At 44.1% G+C, this 26,972-nt stretch overlaps 2 non-coding genes across 2 annotated transcripts; both read right to left on the bottom strand.

Moving 5' to 3' along the window:
* Positions 1 to 14,841: 14,841 nt before the first annotated feature.
* LOC128111323 (U1 spliceosomal RNA) lies at positions 14,842 to 15,005 on the bottom strand. Its single transcript, XR_008218583.1, has one exon. It is a non-coding gene; the product is annotated as a U1 spliceosomal RNA (small nuclear RNA).
* Positions 15,006 to 21,997: 6,992 nt separating this feature from the next.
* LOC128111311 (U1 spliceosomal RNA) lies at positions 21,998 to 22,161 on the bottom strand. The gene has a single exon (XR_008218572.1). It is a non-coding gene; the product is annotated as a U1 spliceosomal RNA (small nuclear RNA).
* Between the last annotated feature and the right edge of the window lie 4,811 nt (positions 22,162 to 26,972).

Here is a 26,972-nt window from a genome sequence, read left to right as displayed (position 1 = left end):
GAGTTGCCGCCACAGCCCGCTCGCTCGCCTTACACACGCTCGCCCCTTGAACGCACGGTCACCGCCCTCGCCACACCGAATCGACGCCCACGCCCTCCACACCCGTCGCTGTCTTCTCGCGCCCACGGACAGCACACTCACCCACACGGGATCGTATCCCGCGCGACGCCGCCCTCCGAGCCCCCCGGACCGGCAAGCACTGCGCGCCGCCTCGTTTGCATAGCCCCGCCCCACGTGCTTTTTTTTTTTTTTTTTTTTTTTTTTTTTTTTTTTTTTTTTTTTTTTTTTTTTTTGCCCTGCGACCGCGATGGCCCCTGGGACTCCCTGAACGTACTACTTAGCCTAGGAGGACCCTCAACTCTGATCCTGCCTGGGTGCCCGCGTCCACAGCTGGGGTCACGCACTCGGGGATTGTGCGGGCCACGCTTTCTCAGAGTACCCAGGACCACAAGTCCTCGCCCACCGTGGGCTGGGTCTTCCCTCATTCACCACCGATGAAGGAAATGCCCTTCGGGCTCTCCAGCCTTCAGCCCGATCTCGCGTCAAGCTGACAATCAACTGGCCAGCACAACCCCTTTAATCAATCCCAACGCTCCGGCGGTGCAGGAGCACCGTGAGTTCGAGGCCAGACGTCTGTGGTCCACATATCTAGTTCCAGGCCAGCCAGGGCTCCCCGGTGAGATCTCGTCTCAAAACCAACAAACAGGCAAACAAAAAACAAACACATAAACCAAACAGACAAGACATAGAAGTGGAGTTGTGGGGCTGGAGAAACGACTCGGCGGCTTAGAACGCTGGCTGCTCTTGCGGAAGACCGAGGCTCCAATGCCCGCACCCACGTGGCAGCTCACAGCCGTCTGCCAGCTCCGGTCCCAGGGGATCCGATCGACGGCCTCTTCTGACATGCCCAGGTCCTGGCACACAGGTGGTGTGTCACTCGTGAATACACACAAAAATAGTTTTTAAAAACGGTCAAGAGAGTGACCAGGGTCGTGAACGTGGTTGACGTACATTGTGTGCGTGTGAAGACGTCACTAGTGAATGGAATTATTACGTATAGCTGCTGTACGTGGATGGTTACCGATAGGCAAAGGATAGCCCCAGCCAGCACTCAGGAGGCCGAGGCAGGCGTATCTCTGCGAGTTGGAGGCCTGGCTGGTCTACAGAGTGAGTTCTGGGACAGCCAGAGCCACAGAACAGGACCGAAGCACGAAGACTCGAGGGCCGGGTTGTGTGGAGGGAGCTCTGTGAGTTCTAGGCCAGCCACAGCTACACGGAGAGACCCTGTCTCAAAACAACAACACACAAAACTGCGACCTGGGCAGGGACATGTATATAACTCAGTGAGAGAGGGCATGCCTAGCGTGTGAGATCAATCCTCAGCACTAACGGGTTAAATAAACAAAAAAAACCCGCTAAATCCGAAAACCTGCGATAAAGTGATTGGTTCTTTTTTTGTAACCACAAAACACAGCCTGCCAGTAAAAGAACTGGCTGAGGGGAATACCTTGCTGGCTTATAATCTGTTAATCTATAACAGTTGTTTGGGTATGAGTGTACGTAGGTTCTTGGGGATAATTTGTTTTTCAAATGTTTAATCACGTACAAGATATGGAAAACATGCTGTTTCTTACTTGTATTTATTGTCACCACTCACTTGGAAAATAGAATATAACCACATTGTAATTTCTATATTGCCTGAACGGATTTGTTGGGGTATATAAGCTGTAGAGGAAAAATAAAGCGAGAGCATAAGATAGAATAAAGATAGAGTTAGAAGGAAAACATCACAAATGAGAGAATAAGGAAGAATAAGACAGAGTCAGAAAGAAAACATCCAGAGAGAAGGAAGGGACATCTCTGGATAGAGATAAAAGAGAATACAGAATGCAGACTCAGAATACAAAAGAAGAATAAAGAGAAGGTCTGAAAGAAACCATCAAGAGAGTGTGGGAGTGTCTTTCCCCTCACACCCTCAGATTAAAAAAAAAAAAAAAAGCCACAGTAAGCAGACTCCATGGATTCCCTTTGAGCCCTGTGCTGCTGGAGGCTGGTCCCCCAGGCAGCAAAAACTGTGGTAACAACAGCCACTAAGCTGACAAACTCCACCCACAGATCACTTTGGACTGCAACTGCTCAGGACAATTTCAAGGCGGCTAGCTGAGATGGTTCATCCTCATGCACTGCTCCAGCCAGGACTTCAGATAAGCCCTGCACTTTCCCATCACACAGAGACTGGCAAGGAAGGGTGCAGCTACTCTCCAGGCCTTGACCATTATCTTCATTTTCTCAGGGTCCCCTAGAGATGCCACCGCCCCCAGACAGCAGGAAGCAATTTAGAGAACATGACGCCCACATTCCCAAGAGGTGGGGTGGGTGGTTTTTGGTGATTCTGTGGGTTACGGATATTTGTCATCGTTTAGGGGGGTTGGTACAAGTTGTTATTGGTCATGGTCAGGAAAAAAGCTGAACAAAGGAGATTAGATTCAGGGATCTCATTCTGAAAAGAGAAAGAGAGGATTTAGAAATGATAGGATAAAGGGTAGATTATTGAATCTACTTTTAAATTAAAAGGACAACTACTAGTCTCAAATATTTTACATTGGTATGGATTTTTGTATATTGATACCAATTTAAGGTTATTTTGGTTATATATATGTTTCTACTCTTGTTTAAGATATTTCTGTGGGATTGGTGATTTAGCTCAGCAGTAGAGCGCTTGCCTAGCAAGCACAAGGCCCAGGGTTTGGTCCTCAACTCTGAAAAAAAAAAGATATTTTTGTATATTGATACAAATTTAAGGTTATTTTTGTTATACCGTATATATGTTTCTACTCAAGATATTTTTGTATATTGATACAAATTTAAGGTTATTTTTGTTAGAACATGCTGTATACACATCTCTGCTCTTGTTTAGGGTGTTGTACCTACCTATGCAGCTCATTTAACAATGTAATTTCTAGTCCTTGGAAGTTGTTATTACAATCTATTCAGGATAATAAAGAAATGCAGGTTTGTAGTTCATTACCTATAACAATCAAACTTGTAACCATGTTAGGTATGTTTTCAAGGTCAAACAGGGATATATTTTAGATAGATAGATGGTCTTCAAACACTTCAAAGACCTACAGAATACGGCAGTTAAAATGTTTTGTTAACACAAAGTTTTTCATGACAGTGAGACATGTCTGCTCCTGGCAGCACCGATTTACTTCAGAGAAGATGATGGGCATCCAAGAACCTCCATATGGAGTTTGCTTTCAATGAGGCAAAACTAGCTATTTGGGCAAGAAACTGCTCTTGTCTTGTCTGCTGACAGTATGCTGCCCAAACTGAACAAGCAAGGCACTGAGGAAAAAGACTGTTAAACTTTGCCGAGACAAGGTAGGACAGTCCTTCAAAATTCCTGCTTCACAGGAGTCTGTCAGATATTCTAGGCCTGTAGGCCCAAGATGGATGCCCCAACGTTGGTGAGGAACCTTGGTGACTGTCCAGGCAGCCAGCTGCTTCTGTCATTTCTATACTTTTGGAAGTTGTTTGCTCTGCACGTCCTGTTTACTCAGGTAATAGTATATCCTTCTCAGGTCTCTGATGGAGTTGAAGACAATATACTTATAGTTACAGCTTTCCTTGTTATGGAGTACAGAAAAAGCAACCTCACAAAACAGGTATAAAGTGTATAAGGTTGAGAGACATGAATGCTTAAGTTATTTATCAAAGAAAATGGTTTAAGGTCTAAAAAGGTAATTTTAGGCTGGTAATACAAGCTATGATAGATAGTAAATTAATAAAATTAAAAAAGTAAACTAAATTAATAAATAAAGTTGCCCGGGGGTCAGAGCTATTAGCAAGCCATAGGAAAGCAGGGCAGTGGTGGCGTATGCTTGTAATTCCAGCACTTGGTAGGCAGAGCTGGGTAAGTCTCTGTGTGTTCAGGGATACAGCCATTATTGGATACACATGCCTTTAATCAATATCAATCACGGAAAACCTGGAGGCCTATACAGACAGGCCGTGAGGAGGCGGTCATGTGGTTGAGTTTACAACCAATGAGAAGGCAGGACAGGAACTCTATATAAAGACTTTAACACAGGGGTAGCTCTGGTTCGGAGAGGTAGGACCACCGCAGGAGGAAGGGTAAGGTTTTAGCTCTTAGCTCTGACCTCTTGGCTTTCTTCTTTGCATTGGTTCTGTGCTTCTTATTTAATAAGAAGGTTGGATACATCTACATTTGGCGCCCAACGTGACAAGAATTCATTAAAAACCGCTTGGCTTGGCTTGGCGGCAGGTCCGGTTTCCGGCCTGGGCGGCCTGGCTGCCTAGCTTGGGCCCAGGCCTGACTGACCCGCAGCTGGAGCTACTTGCAACTGCTACAAACAACTCAGGCCTGCCCCTGCCTGTAAAGCCAAGGCTTGACTCGGCTCAAGCGGCTACACTTTCTCTCTCTCTCTCTCTCTCTCTCTCTCTCTCTCTCTCTCTCTCTTGCTGGATTCACACCTCGAACACCAGGTGGCTGTGAAATTCCCTGGGATTCTACTGTTCTACCCAGACTTGGTAAGTCAATTAACATATCTATTTAAAAGAGAATTTTTTTCTACATTAAAAAAAATGGGCTTTATGTGTACATTGGAAGAAAATTGGGCTTTGTTTGAAATTTTAGGCACTCTGACAATGGAACAACTATATGAAAAGATTAATATTGAACGAATTATTCAGTTTATTACTTTTCTTATCCTCATTTTACTATTTAAAAAGATCGTCAACTTAAGTGCCAGGATAACAGTCTTAGAAAAACTTGTTAAACCGGTAAAAATGAATTATAGAGAAATTCAAATTCAGACAGAAGAAATAAATAGTGAAGTTGTTTCAAAATTGGATCATAAGGTTACAGAAAGAAAGCCAGTTTTCACACAATCACCCTTAATTTATCCAGTAGCCGTACAGCAGCTACCTGATGAAGAGAATGAACAAAATACTTGGGTTCCAGTTGAAATGTTAGACTTATGAAGATTTAAGGAGGCAATAGCATCTTATGGCATGCACTCCCCATATGTAAAGCAAATGTTAAACACCTGGTCAACTTATAATAGGATTCTACCAAAGGACTGGCGGGAATTGGCACAGGCTGTTCTTGAACCCGGACAAAATCTCCAGTGGAAAATGTGGTTCAATAATGAGGCTAAAAATATAGAAAGACAATGGAGGGATAGCGGAATACAAGTCTGCCAGGATCAGCTTATTGGAGAAGGCCAATATGCTTCAGTACAAACACAATGTTCATATGATGTCCAAACCCTAGTTCTATGTCAAACGGCAGCTTTGAATGCATGGGACAGAGTTGAAGAACCAGGAAAAAAAACTGAGTCATTTACAAAGGTTATACAGGGCCCCAAAGAATCTTTCACAGATTTCTTAGAAAGATTGACTTCAGCAGTACAAAAAATGGTCCCGAATTCAGAGGCTAGTCAGATAATAATTGAATCTTTAGCCTTTGAGAATGCAAATGTAGCGTGCAAAAGAATAATCAGGCCGTTAAAGGCAAGATCTGCACCTTTGGAAGATTGGATTAGAGACACTGTTAATGTTGAGGCTTATGATCATGATGATATGTGGGTAGGAGAAGCAATTTCAAAAGGTTTGAGCAATGTTAGATGTTTTGGATGTGGAAAGCAAGGACATTTGAAAAGGGATTGTAAACAGGTCATTCCTAGAAATAATGTTTCTTCAAGAAACACTGGCAACAGAATGCCCCTTCCTTCTGGAGTATGCAGAAGGTGTGGTAAGGGAAAACACTGGACCAACGGTTGTAGATCAACAAGGGACAGACAGGGTAACCCTCTGCCTCGAGCTTCGGGATACTCCCAGAGGGGCCTCAGGCAGGCCCCCACAGTAAATCCAGTTCAAACCTTTCCTGCAGTTGTAGAGGAAACCCCTACTCAAAGCAACTAAATAACCAAATGTCTATTGGAATAAATCATGTTAGTCGAGATGATGAAACAGAGAAAATAGGAAATACAGGAAAAAACATAAAGAAAAATTTTTGGCAAACTTCTATTAATGAACAAAGACCAAAACTAACAATAAAAATAAATGGTGTTTTGTTGTCTGGTCTGGTAGACACAGGTGCTGACACTACCATAATTGCACCAGAATTTTGGCATCCAACTTGGCCTCTTCAGGAGGTAAACATTCAACTCTTAGGAATTGGGACATTATCTAGAGTGAAACAAAGTGCAAGATGGCTTGAATGTATAGGTCCAGAAGGACAGAAAGGAAAATTAAAACCATATATGGCTAACATAGCTATGAACCTGTGGGGTCGAGACTTGTTACAACAATGGAATACTCAGATTAATATCCCTCCAATCTCAGAAACAAATCATAAATTAGTACATGTTTCTGAGAGAAATATTAAAAGATATTATTCTAATGAGTGCTCACCAGCCATCCATGTCATAGAAGAACAGGGCACAACAACTGATAATCTCCAAAAAACACTAACAGCTCTACCTTTAAAATGGTCAACAGACAAGCCTGTCTGGGTTCAGCAATGGCCTTTAACAACAGAGAAACGCCGGGCTTTAGAGGAGCTGGTGGAAGAACAGTTAAATGCTCATCATATTGAAGAATCAACCAGCCCTTGGAATTCTCCTGTATTTGTTATAAAAAAAAAAATCTGGTAAATGGAGAATGGTAACAGACCTTAGAGCAATTAACAAAGTAATTCAGCCAATGGGCTCTTTACAATCTGGAATTCCTTTGCCTACTCTGTTACCAAAAGGATGGCCTCTCATAGTTATTGATTTAAAAGACTGTTTCTTTTCAATACCCTTACAAGAAAAAGACAGAGAAAGATTTGCTTTCACAGTGCCTACTTATAATAATTCTCAACCGGTTAAAAGATTTCAATGGAGGGTTCTCCCACAGGGAATGTTGAATAGCCCAACTTTGTGCCAATATTTTGTAAAACAGCCATTAGAAGTGGTACGTAAAAAATTTCCTAAATCTATAATTTATCATTATATGGATGACATTTTATTAGCTGATTCAAATGCAGATACTTTAGAAAGAATGTTTGAAAAAGTAAAGAAAATTTTGCCTTGCTGGGGATTACAAATTGCTTCAGAAAAGGTACAAAGAGGAGATTCTATTAATTATTTAGGATATAAAATAGAACTTCAAAAAATTAGACCTCAAAAGGTGCAAATTAGGAGAGATCGACTACAGACTCTTAATGACTTTCAAAGATTATTTGGAGACATTTCTCATCTAAGAACTATTGTTGGGGTAAAAAATGATGAACTGAATAATTTGTTTAAAACCTTAGAAGGTGATAAGGACTTAAATAGTCCAAGAGAATTATCACCTGAAGCTGAGAAAGAATTGGCCTTGGTAGAAAAGAAAGTACATGAAGGGCACGTAGATCGTATTGATCCAAAGCTGGATTGCATTTTGGTTATTTTACCTTCTAGGCATTCCCCAACAGGAATATTAATGCAAAGGGAAGATATTATATTGGAATGGATATTTTTACCAAATAAACCAAATAAAAAATTAAAAACTTATGTGGAAAAAATCTCTGACTTGATTTGGAAAGGAAAATTGAGACTTCGTCAATTAGCAGGAATAGACCCAGCAGAAATTGTCGTACCTTTAACTAAGGAGGACATTGAAAAATTATGGATAGAAAATGAAGCTTGGCAAAAAGCTTGGAGTAATTTTTGGGAGAAATTAACAGCAAATATCCCAAAAGCAATAGAATTGATCTTATAAAGAGAGCTGATTGGATCTTGCCTCGAATTGTGAGGAAAAAACCCATATCTGGAGTTCGTACATTTTATACAGATGCCAACAAACAAGGAAAGGCAGGTTACAAATCAGAAAATTTAAGTAAAGTGGTTCAAAGTCCTTATAATTCAGTTCAAAAATCAGAATTGTATGCTATTCTGTTGGTATTAATGGATTTTTCAGAACCTCTCAATATAGTAACTGACTCTCAGTATGCTGAAAGAGTAGTATTACATATTGAGACTGCAGAATTTATCCACGATGCTTCAGAATTAACTTCATTATTTATTCAATTACAAGATACAATCAGAAAAAGGAGTCATCCTTTATATGTAACTCACATCCAATCCCATACTGGTCTGCCAGGCCCTCTAGCACAAGGCAATGATGAGATTGATAAATTATTGATAGGAAATGTGCTGGAGGCCTCAGAATTTCATAAAAAACATCATGTAAATAGTAAAGGTTTAAAAAAGGATTTTTCCATAACCTGGCAACAAGCCAAAGAAATAGTAAAGACATGTCCTACTTGCTCCTTCTACAATCAAACGCCATTACCAGCAGGATGTAACCCAAAGGGTACTCAGAGGAATGAAATCTGGCAGATGGACGTGTTTCACTTTGCAGAATTTGGAAAACTGAAATATGTACACCACACTATCGATACTTATTCAGGATTTCAATGGGCAACTGCTTTGAGTTCTGAAAAAGCTGATTCTGTAATCACTCATTTGCTAGAAGTTATGGCCATCATGGGTATACCTGCACAAATCAAAACTGATAATGCTCCATCATATGTCTCTGTTAAAATGAAACAGTTTTTTGCTTATTATAATATAAACCATGTTACAGGTATACCACATAATCCTACAGGTCAAGCAGTTATAGAAAGATCAAACAGAACTCTAAAGGATATGCTAAATAAACAAAAAGGAGTAACAAAACCCCCCAGAAATAGACTACATAATGCTCTATTAACTTTGAATTTTCTCAATGCCAATGAGAAAGGAACAACAGCTGCAGAGAGACATTGGATAATAGAAAAAACTACAGAATTAAATCAGCCTATATACTTTAAGGATGTGCTGACCTCAGAATGGAAACCAGGATATGTGTTACATTGGGGACGAGGTTTTGCTTTTATTTCTACAGGAGAAGATAAGCTGTGGGTACCATCAAAATTGATAAAGGTTCGATTTGAACAAGAGAGACCTCTTAATTAGAGGAGGTGATAGTTCATCAACTATCGTAAACATCTAATTTAAACTAACTTACACCGGTAACACATGCCTTTTCATTTAATCAGATAACTTGTCAAAAAGGAACATCCCCAAAAAACCTTGGGGAAAGGTTTTTGTTTTTGTCTTTTAGGAGAATGAAGGTTAAGGAATTTGAAGAACACTGGACAAATGAGACAACTGAAGAAAAGGGACAAATCGTCTATCCTAAGAAACAGAGTGAAATGGCGTATGGGTATGTTATCTAAAAAAATTTTATGTCTTCCTAAATGTTTGTTTCTGCTTTTCTTTAAAGATTTAACACTATTTAACTTCTAATAGTCCCAGTTCAATTAAAATTTAAAGCTGACTTTGGAGTTGGAGAATGGCTCTCTCCTTCTTTAAACTCAAGCATGTTGTTAAAAGGAAAATGCAAACTCCCTGTATCATGCCAGAAGAAAAGAGCCATCTTCTGCTATGGGACAGGAGAAAAGTCAAATTAATTAAGGGACTATTCTATTACTAATCTCAACTCTTTGATTCTATTCTGATTCTTTAAACTTTTCTTAAAGTATGAATTTTATATCAAAATTTACAAGATTAATATATATAGATATATATACATTTTAAACTTTGTTAAGATATAAATGGTCATATAGAGTACTAACTAATTCTAAAAAGTCGCATATATAGTCTTTGTGTTCGAGTCTCTTATCAGTTTTCTGCAGGAAATCACGGTCAGGCCTAACATCAACTGAAGTCTCCAGGAAGAAGATGGGGCCCCACAACAACAACAATTCCATGTGGACAATAATAACATCACTAAGCTGACAAACATCATCTACAGATCAGCTTTGAACTACAAAGTGCTCAGAGCAATTTTAAGAGAGCTAGCTGAGATGATCCAGTCTCAAAGACTACTTGAATAAGGATTTGAGATAAACCCTGAATTTTGGCATTATACACAGACTGGATAACGAAGGATATATTTACCTTTCCTAGAATTTGACAATTAACCTAAAATTTTTCTTTCAGGATAAAGTTACCTTCGCCCATACCCAGCAGGAAGCAATTTCAAGAATACGACGCCCACATTCCCAAAGAGGTGGTATGGGGCGGTTGGTTTTTTTGGTCTTTTAATGGGTTTTGGGTCTGGGATAATTTTCATTGATTAGGGGGGTTGGTTACAAGTTGTTGTCAAGGGTTAGGAAAAAGGCTAAGCAAAGGAGATTAGATTTAAGGTTCTTATTAAAAAAAATGTAAATACTTTACATTGGATTGGATTGTTTTATATTGTATACAAATTATATATATTGAAATTGATATTGTTAGAAAATGTTATATATATTTTTCTAATTGTACCGTTCATCTAACAATGTAATGCAATTTTCTGATCCTTGAATGTTATTACCAACTATTAGGATATAAAGAAATGAAAGTTAGTAGTTAGACATTATAATAGAACTTGTAGTTATATTAGATATGTTTTCAAGATTGAGTAGATATATTTTAGATAGACAGGTTATCTTCAAACCCTTCAGAGATCTACAGAATATGGCATTTAAAATGTTTTAATAACTTAGAAAATTTTTCTTTTTTGTTATGACTATGAGACATGTCGGCTCCTGGCAGTACCAATCTACTTCAGAGAAAATATGGGCATTGAAGAAACTGCATATGGAGTTAACTTTCATTGTGGCAAAAGTTAGCCACTGGACAACAAAGTATCCTCGAATCAACAGGACAAAATGGACAGACAGGACATAAAACAAAGGACTACTGATTCTTGCCAAAACAAGTGTGGTTATGGCTTTATCAAAAGGCATCTTCAGAGGCCAGGACAATATGGCACCATCCCTGAAGTGGCCTTCGCAATTCGGAAAAGGTACAGTGCCCTTTTCTTCGAAGGCAGCTGAACAGGCAGTGGGCCGATGGCCTCTGATGTGCAATGGAACAGCAGCTGAAACAGTTATTCTTGAAGAGTAACTAAGCTCACGCCTCTCAATAGTAGACTGGCATTTGATAGAGGGATGTGGAGAAGAATGGGATGCTGAGATGAAGCCATATATACACAGCCAAGAAGAATGGACAGCTGAATTAAAAAACCATCAACAATTTCCAGAATTTAAAATCCTGAATCATGACATGACACTAGTGGAATTCAGGTGTTTCTGGTACATGGACTACTCTCACTCAATGTGAGGTTGAACTGTTGACCTTGTGTACATCCTACTTCACAAATGAGTCTGTCAGATATGCTAAGCCTATAGGCTGAAGATGATGCCCCAGCACTGCGGAGAAACCTCAGGTGACTGTCCAGACAGCTGGCTGTTTCTGTCAACTCACAAATTTTTTGGAAGTTGCTTGCATGCACTTCCTGTTTTTATTTTTGTTAGCTAATATTATTTCCTTCTTGGGTCTCTGAGGGAGTTGAAGATTAGTTAGTTATAGTTGAAGGTTAGTTAGTTATAGTTGAAGATTAATTAGGATACATTTTGGACTTACCAAAATAGGATAGATAATGAAATTATTTTCTCTGAATTTGTCAAATACAAATGGACTAGACATTGTTTAGGTATTTATTACTTGTATATATTGTATATAGTTATTGTACTTTTGTATATAGTTTTTCTTATATTAGTTATAAGGTTTTCTTTTTTTCTTTTTATTAAAATAGAAAAGGGGAAATATGGTGATATTTTATTTGTATTAAAATGTTATTTATGGCCGGGCGTTGGTGGCACACGCCTTTAATCCCAGCACTCGGGAGGCAGAGCCAGGTGGATCTCTGTGAGTTCGAGGCCAGCCAGGGCTACCAAGCGAGCCCCAGGAAAGGCGCAAAGCTACACAGAGAAACCCTGTCTCGAAAAACGAAAAAAAAAATGTTATTTGTATGTTAATAAATAAAGTTGCCCAGGGGTCAGAGCTATTAGCAAGCCATAGGAAAGCAGGGCAGTGGTGGCGTACACTTGTAATTCCAGCACTTGGTAGGCAGAGCTGGGTAAGTCTCTGTGTGTTCAGGGATACAGCCATTATTGGATACACATGCCTTTAATCTTAATACCAATCATGGAAAACCTGGAGGCCTATACAGACAGGCCGTGAGGAGGCGGTCATGTGGTTGGGTTTACAACCAATGAGAAGGCAGGACAGGAACTCTATATAAAGACTTTAACACAGGGGTAGCTCTGGTTCGGAGAGGTAGGACCACCGCAGGAGGAAGGGTAAGGTTTTAGCTCTTAGCTCTGACCTCTTGGCTTTCTTCTTTGCATTGGTTCTGTGTTTATTATTTAATAAGAAGGTTGGATACATCTACAAAGGTCTAAAAAGGTAATTTTAGGCTAGTAATACAAGCTATTGTAGAAAGTAAATTAGGTACAAAACTTTTGATTCACCAAGATAGGATACATAATGAGATATTTTCTCTAAATTTGCCAAATACAGATAGACTGGACATTGTAAATATCATTCTTACCTGATAATTGTTCTTATTGTATATAGTTTTACTCTGTTGGAGTTAAAAACCTTTCCTTTTTATTTAGACAGAAAGGAGGAAATGTTGTGATATTTATACACACTGTGAAGATATATTTCTATGATTGGTTTAATAAAGAGCTGAATGTCCAATAGCTAGGCAGGAGGTATAGGTGGGACTTCCAGGCAGAGAGAGAAAGGAAGTAGGAGATGACAGACACCAAGAAGACATGAAAGGAGTCAGACATGCAGAATGAAAAAAAGCCACAAGGCAGAATGTAGATTACTATAAATTGGTCAATTTAAGTTATAAGAGCTAGTGGGACAAGCCTAAGCTAAGACCAAGCTTTCATAATTAATAGGAAGCCTCCACGTCATTATTCGTGGGCTGCTGGGCCACAACAAAGCATGCTACACTCTTCCAGAGATGCCAGGTTCAATTCCCAGCACCCACTCCCACCTGGCACCCACATGGTGGCTCACAATCATCTGTAACTCCAGTACCCGATGTGCCTACACTTCTCCTCTGGCCTCTGGGGGCACTTTGACAAGGTGGTGCACAGACATCCACGCAGGCAAAACATCCACACACGTGAAACGGTACAGTTTCTTTTTTCCAAGACAGGGTTTCTCTGTGTAACAACAGCTCTGGCTGTCCTGAACTTGCTCTGTAGACCAGATTGGCCTCAAACTCACAGAAATCCATCTGCCTTTGCTTCGCAAGCATTCAGATTAAAGCCGTGTGCCACCACTGTTTGGCCCACAATACAATATTTGTAACAATATTTTTCTGAGACAGGGTTTCTCTGTGTATTTTTGGTGCCTGTCCTGGATCTCGCTCTGTAGACCAGGCTGGCCTCGAACTCACAGAGATCCGCTTGGATCTGCCTCCCGAGTGCTGGGATTAAAGGCGTGGGCCACCACTGTCTGGCAACAATATTTTTAAAAAGAGATTTATTTATAATCTGTGCCATGGTGTAGTCAGGGTCTGAGGCATCAGGGCACACCAGCCTCGATGGACTGAACCCCAAACTGCCACGCAGAAGCATCCTTATTGATTGTTACACAGAAGTTGTGTTTTAGAGTAAAACAAGTTCCTCTTACCAAAGCCCCTGGTCTGATCTACATGTTTCGTGAAGGAAAACGTCACAGCTACCCCTGCATCTTAGTCCTCATGTGCACTGTTGGCAGTACTCAATAGCCCAAGACAGTCCAACTTTGCCAGGACCTGACTGTGACAAAAGTCACCAAAAATGCTGTAAAGCTCCTTCTGAAAAACAACTGTTTGGCTCCACCTCCACCCCTGGCATCCTGGTATCCCTATACCCAAAGAGTCTGAGGTGTTCTGGTGGAAGACCTACCTCACCTGCCCTCCCCATCTCTTTTCTTAAACCCACCCCTTCAAAGCCCACCAAACACAGCTTCTCCCCCCAGAGAGGCTCAAAACCACTCCCACAGAGTTTATAAGCAGCATCCCAGAAAACAGACACGTGGTTCTTCCGGTCTCTCGGCCCTTTCTCCTCTGAGGGGCCGGGAATCATCTGGGAACGCTTTACCCATTAAACTTGGGCTTTTCCAGTTCGGTTTAATTTGGATTGCTGCATTGATGGAGAGGCCTTATTGGGCTGCAAAGACTTATCAAATTCTATAAATTGAGCAATGATATCCTGTTTTGTGCGTTGAAACGTCCCACAAATGGACAGTACTATCAGGACAATATCATGAATGTAATAAATCAATACAATTAATGTAATTAGTGAATATCATAAGTATAATTATTGAATGAATACTCCGAATGTATTTAAAAAATACTTCGAGTGTAATTAAAAAATAAAGAACCTCTGTAAATCACAGAAAACAATCACTGTTTTAAACATCGTTTTCTTCAAGGTCTATAAATACTTCCAGAAAACAACTGTTTCATTCTAATGTTTACCTTAGATACAATGACTCTACTAGATTTCCACTACAGAAATGAAAAAAATCCCTCAACCCTCGTGTTGAGCCTCCTTGACCTCCATTGAACTCTAAGGGGACCGGAAGTCTCCAAAAAAGTACTTTCTGTCTCTTCTCTCTGGGGCTGCCCAACCCTACTGCAGGGGCCCACTGTGCAGAGTGGGTGGATGGATGGATGGGGGGGGGGGGAACGTGGGTGCTGGTGATTGAAGCAAAGATTGGTCTTAAGAAAGTGGTTCTGGAACCCCAGAAGATCAGAACCAGAAAGGAGCCTGTTGGAGACTTTCTGCCACAGCCAGTGGGTGACGCAACCACCAGAACACTCAGCGATCAACACGAACTAACACAGAATTATCACAGGGTAACGATAAAAAAAAAAAACCTTACTTTAGGAAACAACAGTCACCAGGGGAGAGCGCGAACGCAGTCCCCCACTACCACAAATTATGCAGTCGAGTTTCCCGCATTTGGGGAAATCGCAGGGGTCAGCACATCCGGAGTGCAATGGATAAGCCTCGCCCTGGGAAAACCACCTTCGTGATCATGGTATCTCCCCTGCCAGGTAAGTATGAGTTGCCGCCACAGCCCGCTCGCTCGCCTTACACACGCGCGCCCCTTGAACGCACGGTCACCGCCCTCGCCACACCGAATCGACGCCCACGCCCTCCACACCCGTCGCTGTCTTCTCGCGCCCACGGACAGCACACTCACCCACACGGGATCGTATCGCGCGCGACGCCGCCCTCCCAGCCCCCCGGACCGGCGACCACTGCGCGCCGCCTCGTTTGCATAGCCCCGCCCCACGTGCTTTTTTTTTTTTTTTTTTTTTTTTTTTTTTTTTTTTTTTTTTTTTGCCATGCGACCGCGATGGCCCCTGGGACTCCCTGAACGTACTACTTAGCCTAGGAGGACCCTCAACTCTGATCCTGCCTGGGTGCCCTCGTCCACAGCTGGGGTCACGCACTCGGGGATTGTGCGGGCCACGCTTTCTCAGAGTACCCAGGACCACAAGTCCTCGCCCACCGTGGGCTGGGTCTTCCCTCATTCACCACCGATGAAGAAAATGCCCTTCAGGCTCTCCAGCCTTCAGCCCGATCTCGCGTCAAGCTGACAATCAACTGGCCAGCACAACCCCTTTAATCAATCCCAACGCTCCGGCGGTGCAGGAGCACCGTGAGTTCGAGGCCAGACGTCTGTGGTCTCCATCTCTAGTTCCAGGCCAGCCAGGGCTCCCCGGTGAGATCTCGTCTCAAAACCAACAAACAGGCAAACAAAAAACAAACACATAAACCAAACAGACAAGACATAGAGTGGAGTTGTGGGGCTGGAGAAACGACTCGGCGGCTTAGAACGCTGGCTGCTCTTGGGAAGACCGAGGCTCCAATGCCCGCACCCACGTGGCAGCTCACAGCCGTCTGCCAGCTCCGGTCCCAGGGGATCCGATCGACGGCCTCTTCTGACATGCCCAGGTCCTGGCACACAGGTGGTGTGTCACTCGTGAATACACACAAAAATAGTTTTTAAAAACGGTCAAGAGAGTGACCAGGGTCGTGAACGTGGTTGACGTACATTGTGTGCGTGTGAAGATGTCACTAGTGAATGGAATTATTACGTATAGCTGCTGTACGTGGATGGTTACCGATAGGCAAAGGATAACCCCAGCCGGCACTCAGGAGGCCGAGGCAGGCGGATCTCTGCGAGTTGGAGGCCTGGCTGGTCTACAGAGTGAGTTCTGGGACAGCCAGAGCCACAGAACAGGACCGAAGCACGAAGACTCGAGGGCCGGGTTGTGTGGAGGGAGCTCTGTGAGTTCTAGGCCAGCCACAGCTACACGGAGAGACCCGGTCTCAAAACAACAACACACAAAACTGCGACCTGGGCAGGGACATGTATATAACTCAGTGAGAGAGGGCATGCCTAGCGTGTGAGATCAATCCTCAGCACGAACTGGTTAAATAAACAAAAAAACCCGCTAAATCCAAAAACCTGGGATTAGGCTTTTGGCCTGCAGCATATTTCCCCGGCTACGGGTGCTGCGACCCACCGGGTTATGCCTCTAAACCGAGGCACGGGGAGCCACACTTGCTGGGTTACCTGAGTTACTTGCTGTCAAAGTGAAAAACGAAGACACCGCACCTAGGTTTTTTTTTCACAAAAGGCTTGAAACTTCAACATCCCAGAATAGTTGACACTAGTGCTGAGCTCAACTTTTGAAAGTACCCTGAGCCTGGTGAGATGGCTCAGAGGTTAAGACATTAAGAGCACGGGCTGCCCTTCCAGAGGTCCTGAGTTCAATTCCCAGCAACCACATGGTGGCTCACAACCATCTGCAATGAGATCTGGTGCCCTCTTCTGACATTCAGACAGATGCTGTATACATAATAAATAAAATAAAGAAGAAAAGGAAAAAGAAAACAAATGAATCCCAGGTGCCACGTTGGCCCTAATTCTTTTAATCTTAATGTTGGGAGATGTGTTTACAGGTTTCAGAGTGCATCTTGGCTGAAACAAAGACTTAGAATGACCTCGGATTAAGATATTTTGATAATGGCTTTGAGGTTAGGGATCAAATACAAAGCAGTATAGTAAGTTTTGGTTTTGGCAATCACTGGGCAAGCTTTAGTGAAACACCATCATCACTTTCTATTTCAGAACATCGCTGTCTCAATCTCATACACACATGTAATGTATGGTGATTACATTCCACCTTTTTTTATGAACATAATATTTGTAATTGTAACCATTTTTAAGTTCACAATTCAGTGGCATGAATTACATTCAAGATATTAATTACACTCATCATATTCATTAATTACACTCATGATATTAATTATATTTGTTGTATTCATTAATTACATTCACAGTATTCATTCAATAACTTTATTTATGATATTCATTAATTACATTAATTATATTGATTTATTACATTTATGATATTCTGTCCTGATACTACTGTCCATTTGGGGGGCTTTTCCATCACACAAAACAGAGATTCTGTACTTAGGAAATCATTGCTCTACATTCCTTTCTGCTCCATCTTGAGATAACGTCTGATCTTTCTATCTCTATGAATTTGCATATTCTATGTATTTCATGTAATATAATTCTATAGTATTGGTACCTTTTTTAAAATGTAAAAACATTTTATGTACAACTGCAGGAGAAATAATACACAGATAACTTGAACATAAAAACTGGTTATATTTAAAATCCCAGGGCTCTTTGAAACTGGAAAATATTTTCTCTGTAGAAAATAGTAAAAATGATAACATTTCCCAATAAGCCCTTTTAAGCCAAATAATAGCTGAATTATGCATATAAATATTGATTAGATTCTGGGATAGAGAAGAAACCTATCTTCATCTGTTTAGAGAGCTATGTTTTACTTAAGTTGTGTGAGTGAGATTCCTATTGAAAGGGAAAAATCAGTAGCCATCTTGAGAGATGCTTCCCCACCCTCCACCAAAGGTATTTGCTGACCAGCGTTTTTTGAATTGACCAAAAGTTGAACCTATGGGAAAGATAAGGCTGAAACAATAAATCTGTGTATCTTATAGTTGGCAAAACAAGATATAAAGAGTAATGGGCTCAACTGACCAGAAGTTGAGGAGTGTAGAACTGCAACAATAAATCTGAATGTGTCAACAAAAGCAGGATAAGGGAATAAAAATTTATGTCTCTATAGATATCTATAGATACCCTGAATCCTGTTAGCAACTAGTAACCTTATGCTTACCTTATCCCTAGCCCCCAAGATATGTAACATTCTGCCAAGACAAGGTAGGACAGTCCTTTAAAATTCCTGCTTCACAGGAGTCTATCAGATGGATGCCCCAACGTTGGAGAGGAACCTTGGTGACTGTCCAGGCAGCCAGCTGCTTCTGTCATTTCTATAATTTTGGAAGTTGATTGCTCTGCACTTCCTGTTTACTCAGGTAATAGTATATCCTTCTCAGGTCTCTGATGGAGTTGAAGACGATATACTTATAGTTACAGCTTTCCTTGTTATGGAGTACAGAAAAAACAACCTCACAAAACAGGTATAAAGTGTATAAGGTTGAGAGACATGAATGCTTAAGTTATTTATCAAAGAAAATGGTTTAAGGTCTAAAAAGGTAATTTTAGGCTGGTAATACAAGTTTTTGACTCACCAAGATAGGATACATAATGAGATATTTTCTCTAAATTTGCCAAATACAGATAGACTGGACATTGTAAATGTCATTCTTACCTGATAATTGTTCTTATTGTATATAGTTTTACTCTGTTGGAGTTAAAAACCTTTCCTTTTTATTTAGACAGAAAGGAAATGTTGTGAGATATTTATACACCCTGTGAAGATATATTGCTATGATTGGTTTAATAAAGAGTTGAATGGCCAATAGCTAGGCAGGAGGTATAGGCGGGACTGCCGGGCAGAGAGAGAAAGGAAGTAGGAGATGATAGACACCAAGGAGACATGAAAGGAGTCAGACATGCAGAATGAAAAAAAGCCACAAGGCAGAATGTAGATTACTATAAATTGGTCAATTTAAGTTATAAGAGCTAGTGGGACAAGCCTAAGCTAAGACCAAGCTTTCATAATTAATAGGAAGCCTCCACGTCATTATTCGTGGGCTGCTGGGCCACAACAAAGCATGCTACACTCTTCCAGAGATGCCAGGTTCAATTCCCAGCACCCACTCCCACCTGGCACCCACATGGTGGCTCACAATCATCTGTAACTCCAGTACCCGATGTGCCTACACTTCTCCTCTGGCCTCTGGGGGCACTTTGACAAGGTGGTGCACAGACATCCACGCAGGCAAAACATCCACACACGTGAAACGGTACAGTTTCTTTTTTCCAAGACAGGGTTTCTCTGTGTAACAACAGCTCTGGCTGTCCTGAACTTGCTCTGTAGACCAGATTGGCCTCAAACTCACAGAAATCCATCTGCCTTTGTCTCTCTAGTATTCAGATTAAAGCCGTGTGCCACCACTGTCTGGCCCACAATACGGTATTTATAACAATACTTTTTTCAGACAGGTTTCTCTGTGTATTTTTGGTGCCTGTCCTGGATCTAGCTCTGCAGACCAGGCTGGCCTTGAACTCACAGAGATCCACTTGGCTCTGCCTCCCGAGTGCTGGGACTAAAGGCATGTGCCACCAAAACAATATTTTTAAGAAGAGTTATTTATTATCAGGGCCATGGTGGTACAAGCCTTTTATCCCAGCACTTGGGAGGCAGTGAGAGGTGGATCTCTGAGTTCGAGGCCAGCCAGCTGTACAGAGCAAGTTAAAGGCCAGCTGGGTCTACAAAGCAAGTTCCAGGACAGCCAGGGCAACACAGAGAAACCTTGTCTGGAAAAAAACAAACAAAAGTGAGAGGGATAGGGGGAGAGTGACTTTAATTTTATGTGTATAAGTGTTTTGCTTGTATGTATGTCTGTGTATCACATGTGTATAGTGCCCAGTGGAGGACAGAAGAGGGCATCAGATCCCCCAGGTTCCCTAGAACTGGAGTTACACACAGTTGTGAATTGTCATGTGGGTGCTCTGGAAGAGCAGCCAGTGCTCTTAACTGCTGGGCCATCTCTCCAGCCCCCATCCCTGCCCTTGTATGTGGTGTGTGTGTGTGTGTGTGTGTGTGTGTGTGTGTGTGTGTGTGTGTGTGTGTGTGATTTCACTTTCTGTGCCCATGACAACGATTTCCATACATATTCCCAATCCATTTTCACTCCCAGGATACAGGCACCGTTTGGGCCCCAAAATGCAGTGCTCCAATACAGCTGTACTGTATCTTCTGCCCGGTGAGGACACCAAGTAGTGACTTGGACCTAGAAGAGGGCCTTCACAGATACGACCATGCTATCCCCCTGATAGACTTCCAGACCCTAGAAGTGTTTTGATTCTGCAGAAAACCGGACACTAGAAGCTTGAACCAAAGAGATCTCTGACCTAGAGGCCTGAGCTCCTCAAGAACAAAGGTGCCGCCCCGGCAAAGGACTAGAGTGTGTGTGTGGACCGGTTTAATGGTGCTCAGCCAGTCCCCGGGGGTGGCCATGCTCCACCGCATCTTTAAAGGAGCGACAGCCACAGAACCTACCCTGAAAAAGAGAGTACTTACTCCCTTTCCTGGAATCGTTTCTACCAGCTTTGGGGAGGGAATTTGAGACAGGGTGTCTCGTCGCTCCGTCACCCAGGCTGGCCCAGAACTACACTAATTCAGAGCGACCACGCCTGGCTGAGAAGTTTGGAAGCCTTATGCAGTATGAGATTAAGGTGCATGCACTTCACGGAAGTGTTCTACCGCCGGAACCATCCATCTGCTCAACCTGGTTTAGATATTTATGAGTTTGTGAATGCCACGTGTGTGCAGAGGCCAGCCAGGGGAGAGGTCTTCCGGTGCAGGAACTGCAAGGCTGGGTGGCAGTCATCCGACTTGAGGGATGACCTGGGACCCTCAGCGAGAGCAGAAGGTGCTGGATTTTAAGTTTATTATTAGAAAGGCCTTGGGCAGGCAGATGCACCCCGAATCTCAACAGCTGAGGATGAAACAGTTGGTGTTCTGAGTTAACTCGGGAAGATCGTTACGACGAGAATTACTCTAGGATGTAGTCAGGGTCTGAGGCAGCAGGGCAGTCCAGCCTCGATGGACTGAACCCCGAACAGCCACGCAGAAGCATCGTTATTGATAGGTACACAGAAGTTGTGTTTTAGAGTAAAACAAGTTCCTCTTACCAAAGCCCTTGGTCTGATCTACATGGTTCGTGAAGGAAAACCTCACAGCTACCCGTGCAACTTTAGTCCTCATGTGCACTGTTGGCAGTACTCAATAGCCCAAGACAGTCCAGGTTTGCCAGGACCTTACTGTGACGAAACTCACGCCACAGCTGTAAAGCTCCTTCTGAAAAACAACTCTATAAATCACAGAACACAACCACTGTTTTAAAGATCGATTTCAAGGTCTAAATACTTCCAGAAAACAGCTGTTTCATTCCAATATTTACCTTAGAATCAATGACTCTACTAGATTTCCACTACGAAAACAAAAATCTCTCCTTCTTGGCGCGTCTCATAGTCCTCCATTGAACTCTGTCCAATGGGGACCGGAAGTCTCCCCCAGAGTACTCTCTGCCTCTTCTCTCTGGGGCTGCCCGACCCGACTGCAGGGGCCCACTGTGCAGAGTGAATGGATGGATGGATGGATGGATGGATGGGGGACAACATGGGTGCTGATGCTTGGAGAAAAGAGCTGACACGCCACAGTGAGGTCCTTCCTTGGCTCTAACAGAAAGTGGTTCTAGGACTCCAGGAGTACCGAAGTAGAGGCAAAGGAGCCTGCTGGACTAGGAGTTGTGCCAGACAGGCAGTAGGTGACTGGTGACTACTTTCTAATGATGGCTCATTAAGTGTCAACTCGAGGAAAAAAGGACTGTGACCACACAATGTTGATTGTTGTGACATCAAAGCAGCAAAGATATTTGTGTTCTCAAAAAACACACACTAATGCACTTGCAACAGTAGGTAATAACAAAGAAAGCGGTCTCTTCGCGATCTTATTTTTGTACCGCAAATGTCAGGGGAGAGCGCGAACGCAGTCCCCCACTACCACAAATTATGCAGTCGAGTTTCCCGCATTTGGGGAAATCGCAGGGGTCAGCACATCCGGAGTGCAATGGATAAGCCTCGCCCTGGGAAAACCACCTTCGTGATCATGGTATCTCCCCTGCCAGGTAAGTATGAGTTGCCGCCACAGCCCGCTCGCTCGCCTCACACACGCGCGCCCCTTGAACGCACGGTCACCGCCCTCGCCACACCGAATCGACGCCCACGCCCTCCACACCCGTCGCTGTCTTTCTGCCCCCACGGACAGCACACTCACCCACACGGGATCGTCGCCGCGCGGGATGCCGCCCTCACAGCCCCCCGGACCGGCAGCCACTGCGCGCCGCCTCGTTTGCATAGCCCCGCCCCACGTGCCTTTCTTTCTTTTCTTTTTTTTTTTTGGCCAGGCGACTGCGATGTCCCCAGGGACTCCCCGTACCCACTACGTAGCCTAGGCGGACCCTAAACCTCCGATCCTGCCTGTGTGCCATCGTCCACTGCTGGGGTCACACACTCGGGAATTTGTGCGAGCCAGGCAAGCGAGTCCATCCACCGGTCGAACTGCACCCTCGGCCCAGTGAACTACTTTCCTTTCACACAGAAGTTCGCTGCAATTTCTCAGCAGAAACCATGACTACGCTGACGGTGGTGCTCACACCTGTCATCCTAACAGTTGCGAAGCAGAGGCCAGAGAACTGTCCGGACCTATCGGTTCTGATTCTTGACGTCATATTTATGGCGGCGGGGAGAGGGTGGAGGCCAGGACGACTGGAGGTGGGGTCGTTTCCTCACATGGACCTGGGGAGTCCTCTCAGGTCGATAGGCACATGTGCTTAACTTCTCACCCCTCTAACTGACCATTTGGTAAACATGGAAGGAGTGATTTCTTTCTTTTCCTTTCCTCCTCCCTTCCTTCCCTTTAATATTCAGTCCCAGGTTAGCCTGGCTCTCTCTCCGCTACCGAGTCATCTTGTGGGTTCTGCAGGGTGACCGCTCTGGCCTAGAGCACCGACCTCTTTTAAAACCCCAGCTAAAGCAGCTGCAGCCAGGAAGAGCATCTGCCAGGAAATAAAATCAAAGCCCCTGCTCCAGTCTTCCTCCCCCCCCCCCCCCCCCCCCACTGCTCTACTTGGAAATCAGGCTGAGGCCTGGAGCTGGGGCAGCTGGCCGGTGGGGCAGAGACCACAGGTGGGCTGATTCATAGCAGGGCAGAACACAGCTCCCTCCAAAGGCTCTTCTGACATTCTGGGTGAGGGAGAAAAAGTCCTTCCTCTCTCTGTCTGAGGTGCTCATTCTTAGTGATCCTCAGTCAAGGTTAAATGCCAACAGAGAGCGCTTCACCAGCACTTTCTATTTGGCTTGCTGTTCTAAAGGAAACGGATGTGGGTGGACATGCTCCCCCACCCCCACCCCAACAATGTAGAGTTCAAGGAGTGTCTCATCTCCTGTTCGAAAGCCTTTTTTGTTGTGGCTGTTGTTGTTATGTGTCGTGCCAAGTCTTTTCCCGGGGAGCTGCAGCATACGCAGCTACTCACCCTAGAGGGGGAGCCCACAGCAGACAAGAGTGTGGATTCTGTAAAGGCCACCTTGGTGAACCAAGGAGTTTTCTGGGGGTTATTTACAAGGATATGGATGAGGGCTCACTCGTGGGAGCAGAACTGACTCAAAGACAGCTGTACCACCCAACCGTCCCCAGCACACGGGACTAGTCCACTGTGCTCAGCCTGCAGGCAGCTCAAGCAGGCTAGAGCGTGTCCCCTCCAGTGTCTAGGTTGATCTCCACCTCCTCCAGGCCACCCTGCAGATCTCCACCTCCTCCAGACAGCTTGGCCGGCCGGTTTCTGTTTCCTCCAGGCCTCTGCTCTGCTTTCAGAGGCTCCTTTGCGGCTAGCTCCTCTGAGGGGGACTCTCGCCCTCCTGGGAGGACGGAGTCTGGTGGGTCTGGTCAGTTTCAGGGACTTCCTGAAGCTATTTTGAATTATGTACCTCCTGACTTAAGAAGTTTCAACCTCCCAGAAAAATGCTACAGCACAGCCTATGTGTACATGTGTGTTGTGTGCAGGTACCCACAGAATCCAAGACGGTGCCAGAGAGCCTGGAACTGGAGTTACAGGACATCATGAGCTGTCTAAAGTGGGTGCTGAGAACCCCACTCTGGTCCTGTAGGACAGGCTCTTGGCAGATGGACCATCTTTCAGGCCTCTCACTCCCACTCTTGATAATGAATCTGCCACCAGATGGAGCAGGTATTGAATTCTAATTACCCGAGTTTCTCTCGATCGTTTTCTGCACCGTGCTCCGCTTCACTCAGCCTTCCAGCCTCACTGTAGGAATAAGTCATCAAGTCAATCGGCTTCTTATGGTTCCAGATCGGCCCTTCTTCACACTCGCTGCCAAACCTTGCATTGTCTGCTCAGCTCTACATCCCGGGCCTCCCTCCGGGTAGGCAAAGTCTGCTTCTGGGCTTGGAATACCACATGCTTATGGCAACCACTAGTGCCACCTCTCCTTAGACTGCGGGGATGATCGGTAAATGCTCAATGTACAGCACCCACAGCAGGGGATCCAGAGTGGATGTGTTTACAGGGACCGGCAGCCAGCTAGTCAATGACCTGTTCCACAGGCACAGAGCAGCTTTCCTAAGTATGCCCATACATTCTTTTTCCTCTGGGTTTCATTCATTAAATCTAGTTGTGAGCGTGTGTGGGTGCTACAGCAAGCGAGCGTGTCCAGGTCAAGGGCTGATTCTGGGAGTTGGTTCTCTCCTTCCACCCCATGGGGTCTGGGGATCGAACTCAGGTTGTCAGGCTTGGCAGCAGTCACCTTTACCCAATGAGTCACCTTGCTGCCCCCAAACCATTAGGGGGAACCGTGGGGGATGGGTTGGGGAGGAGCAGCTATGTAGCCCGTGGCTGGCCTGGAACTTACTATGTAGACTAGGCTGGCCTCAAACTCAGAGATGGTGCCTGCTGCAGCTGGAGTTCAGGGTGTGACCAGAAATGACACCTGCTGCAGCTGGCATTCAGGGTGTAACCAGAAATGACACCTGCTGCAGCTGGAGTTCAGGGTGTAACCAGAATGACACCTGCTGTGGCTGGCATTCAGGGTGTAACCAGAAATGATGCCTGCTGCAGCTGGCATTCAGAGTGTGAACCAGAAATGACACCTGCTGCAGCTGGCAATAAAGGTGTACACCACCACACCTGGTCTCCCTTGTTCTTTTAGGCAGGTTTTCACTGGTGGTCTTGCCTGGCCTTAATCTTAGAGCAGCAGTCCTCCCCTGCCTCCTCACCCCTGAGCACTGAGATTACAGGAAAATGCCACAACGCCCAGCTACATGTTTTTGTTTTTCTAAAAAGATTTATTTATTGGGCTCAAGAGATGATTCCAAGGACAAGAGCACTGGATGCTCTTCCACATGTCTTGAGTTCAATTCCTGCTGACCACATGGTTGGTGTCTTACAAACACCTATAATGAGATCTGGTGCCCTGTTCTGGTGTGCACACATAAATGCTGGGAGAACACTATATTCATAATAAATCTAAAAAGAACCCAATTTACTTATTTTATGCATGTGAGTGCTCTATCTGCATGTACACCTGCACCCCAGGAGTATCAGATCCCACTACAGATGACTGTGAGTTACTATGTGGTTGGTCGCTGGGAATTGAACTCAGGACCTCTAGAAGAGCAGCTGGTGTGCTTAACAGCTGAGCCATGTCTCCAGCCCCCTACATGTTATTCTTCCAGGTGTTAGTGAGAAAGCCTAGCACTGTCCACTCATCATGTATGTTTGGTACCCCCACCCAAAGTCCCCTGGCTAGTCTGTACAGCTGCTACTACCTACCCCCACCCCACAAGGGGCACTCTAACGATTAATCCAGGGCCTGCCAAATCGGCCTAGGGGGAAAACACACTTGCTGTCATGGCTGACTGTTGGGGAATATTGTTTTAAGGTGTGTTACTTTTGTTCATGTTGCATTTATTTAACTCTGTGAAGCTGTGTTACTGTGCCTGTCTAAGACACCTGATGGTCTAATAAAGAACTGATCCACCAATAGCGAGGCAGGAAAAGGATGGGAGGGGCTGGCCGGCAGAGAGAATAAATAGGAGAAATCTGGGAGAAAAGAGATCCAGCATCGAGAGAGAAAGAGGAGGGCATCAGGGTCCAGTCACCCAGCCACCCAGCTACACAGCAAGTCACGGAGTCAGAGTGAAAGGAAAGGTTAAGAAGTAAGAAAAGGTAAAAGTCCAGAGGGAAAGACACAGGGTAATTTAAAGTGAAGAAAAGCTGGCAAGAAACAAGCCAAGCTGAAAGCAGACACTCATAATTAAGAATTAAGCCTCTGTGTGTGATTTATCTGGGAGCTGGGTGGAGGCCCCCAAAGAGACAAAGTAAGAACACAAACAGTGACAGCCTGAATTTGATCCCCACAGTCCACTGGTGTAAGACTCACTGGAGCTGTTCTTGACCATCTGAGTCCCTGCCCTCACCCACTACATACACCTGTATAAAACTGTAAGTTAGGACCTGGCGGTGGTGGCTCATGCCTTTAATATCAGCACTTGGGAGGTATCTCTGTGAGTTCGAGGCCAGCCTGATCTACAGAGTGAGTTCCAGGACAGACAAGTTACACAGAGGAACCCTGTCTCAAAAAACCAAGATAGATTAGATGGATGGATGGGTGGATAGATTAGATGGATGGATGGATGGATGGATGGATGGATGGATGGATAGATTAGATGGATGGATGGATGGATGGATTAGATGGATGGATGAATGGATGGATAGATTAGATGGATGGATGGATGAATAGATTAGATGGATGGATGGATGGATAGATTAGATGGATGGATGGATTGGATGGATGGTTGGATGGATAGATTAGATGGATGGATGGATGGATGGATAGATTAGATGGATGGATGGATTAGATGAATGGATG

This window comes from Peromyscus californicus, unplaced genomic scaffold (assembly GCF_007827085.1).
Source record: "Peromyscus californicus insignis strain IS unplaced genomic scaffold, ASM782708v3 Scaffold_15__1_contigs__length_86483966, whole genome shotgun sequence".
NCBI classification, from domain to species: Eukaryota; Metazoa; Chordata; class Mammalia; order Rodentia; family Cricetidae; genus Peromyscus; species Peromyscus californicus.
This window is presented reverse-complemented; position numbering and strand designations above follow the sequence as displayed.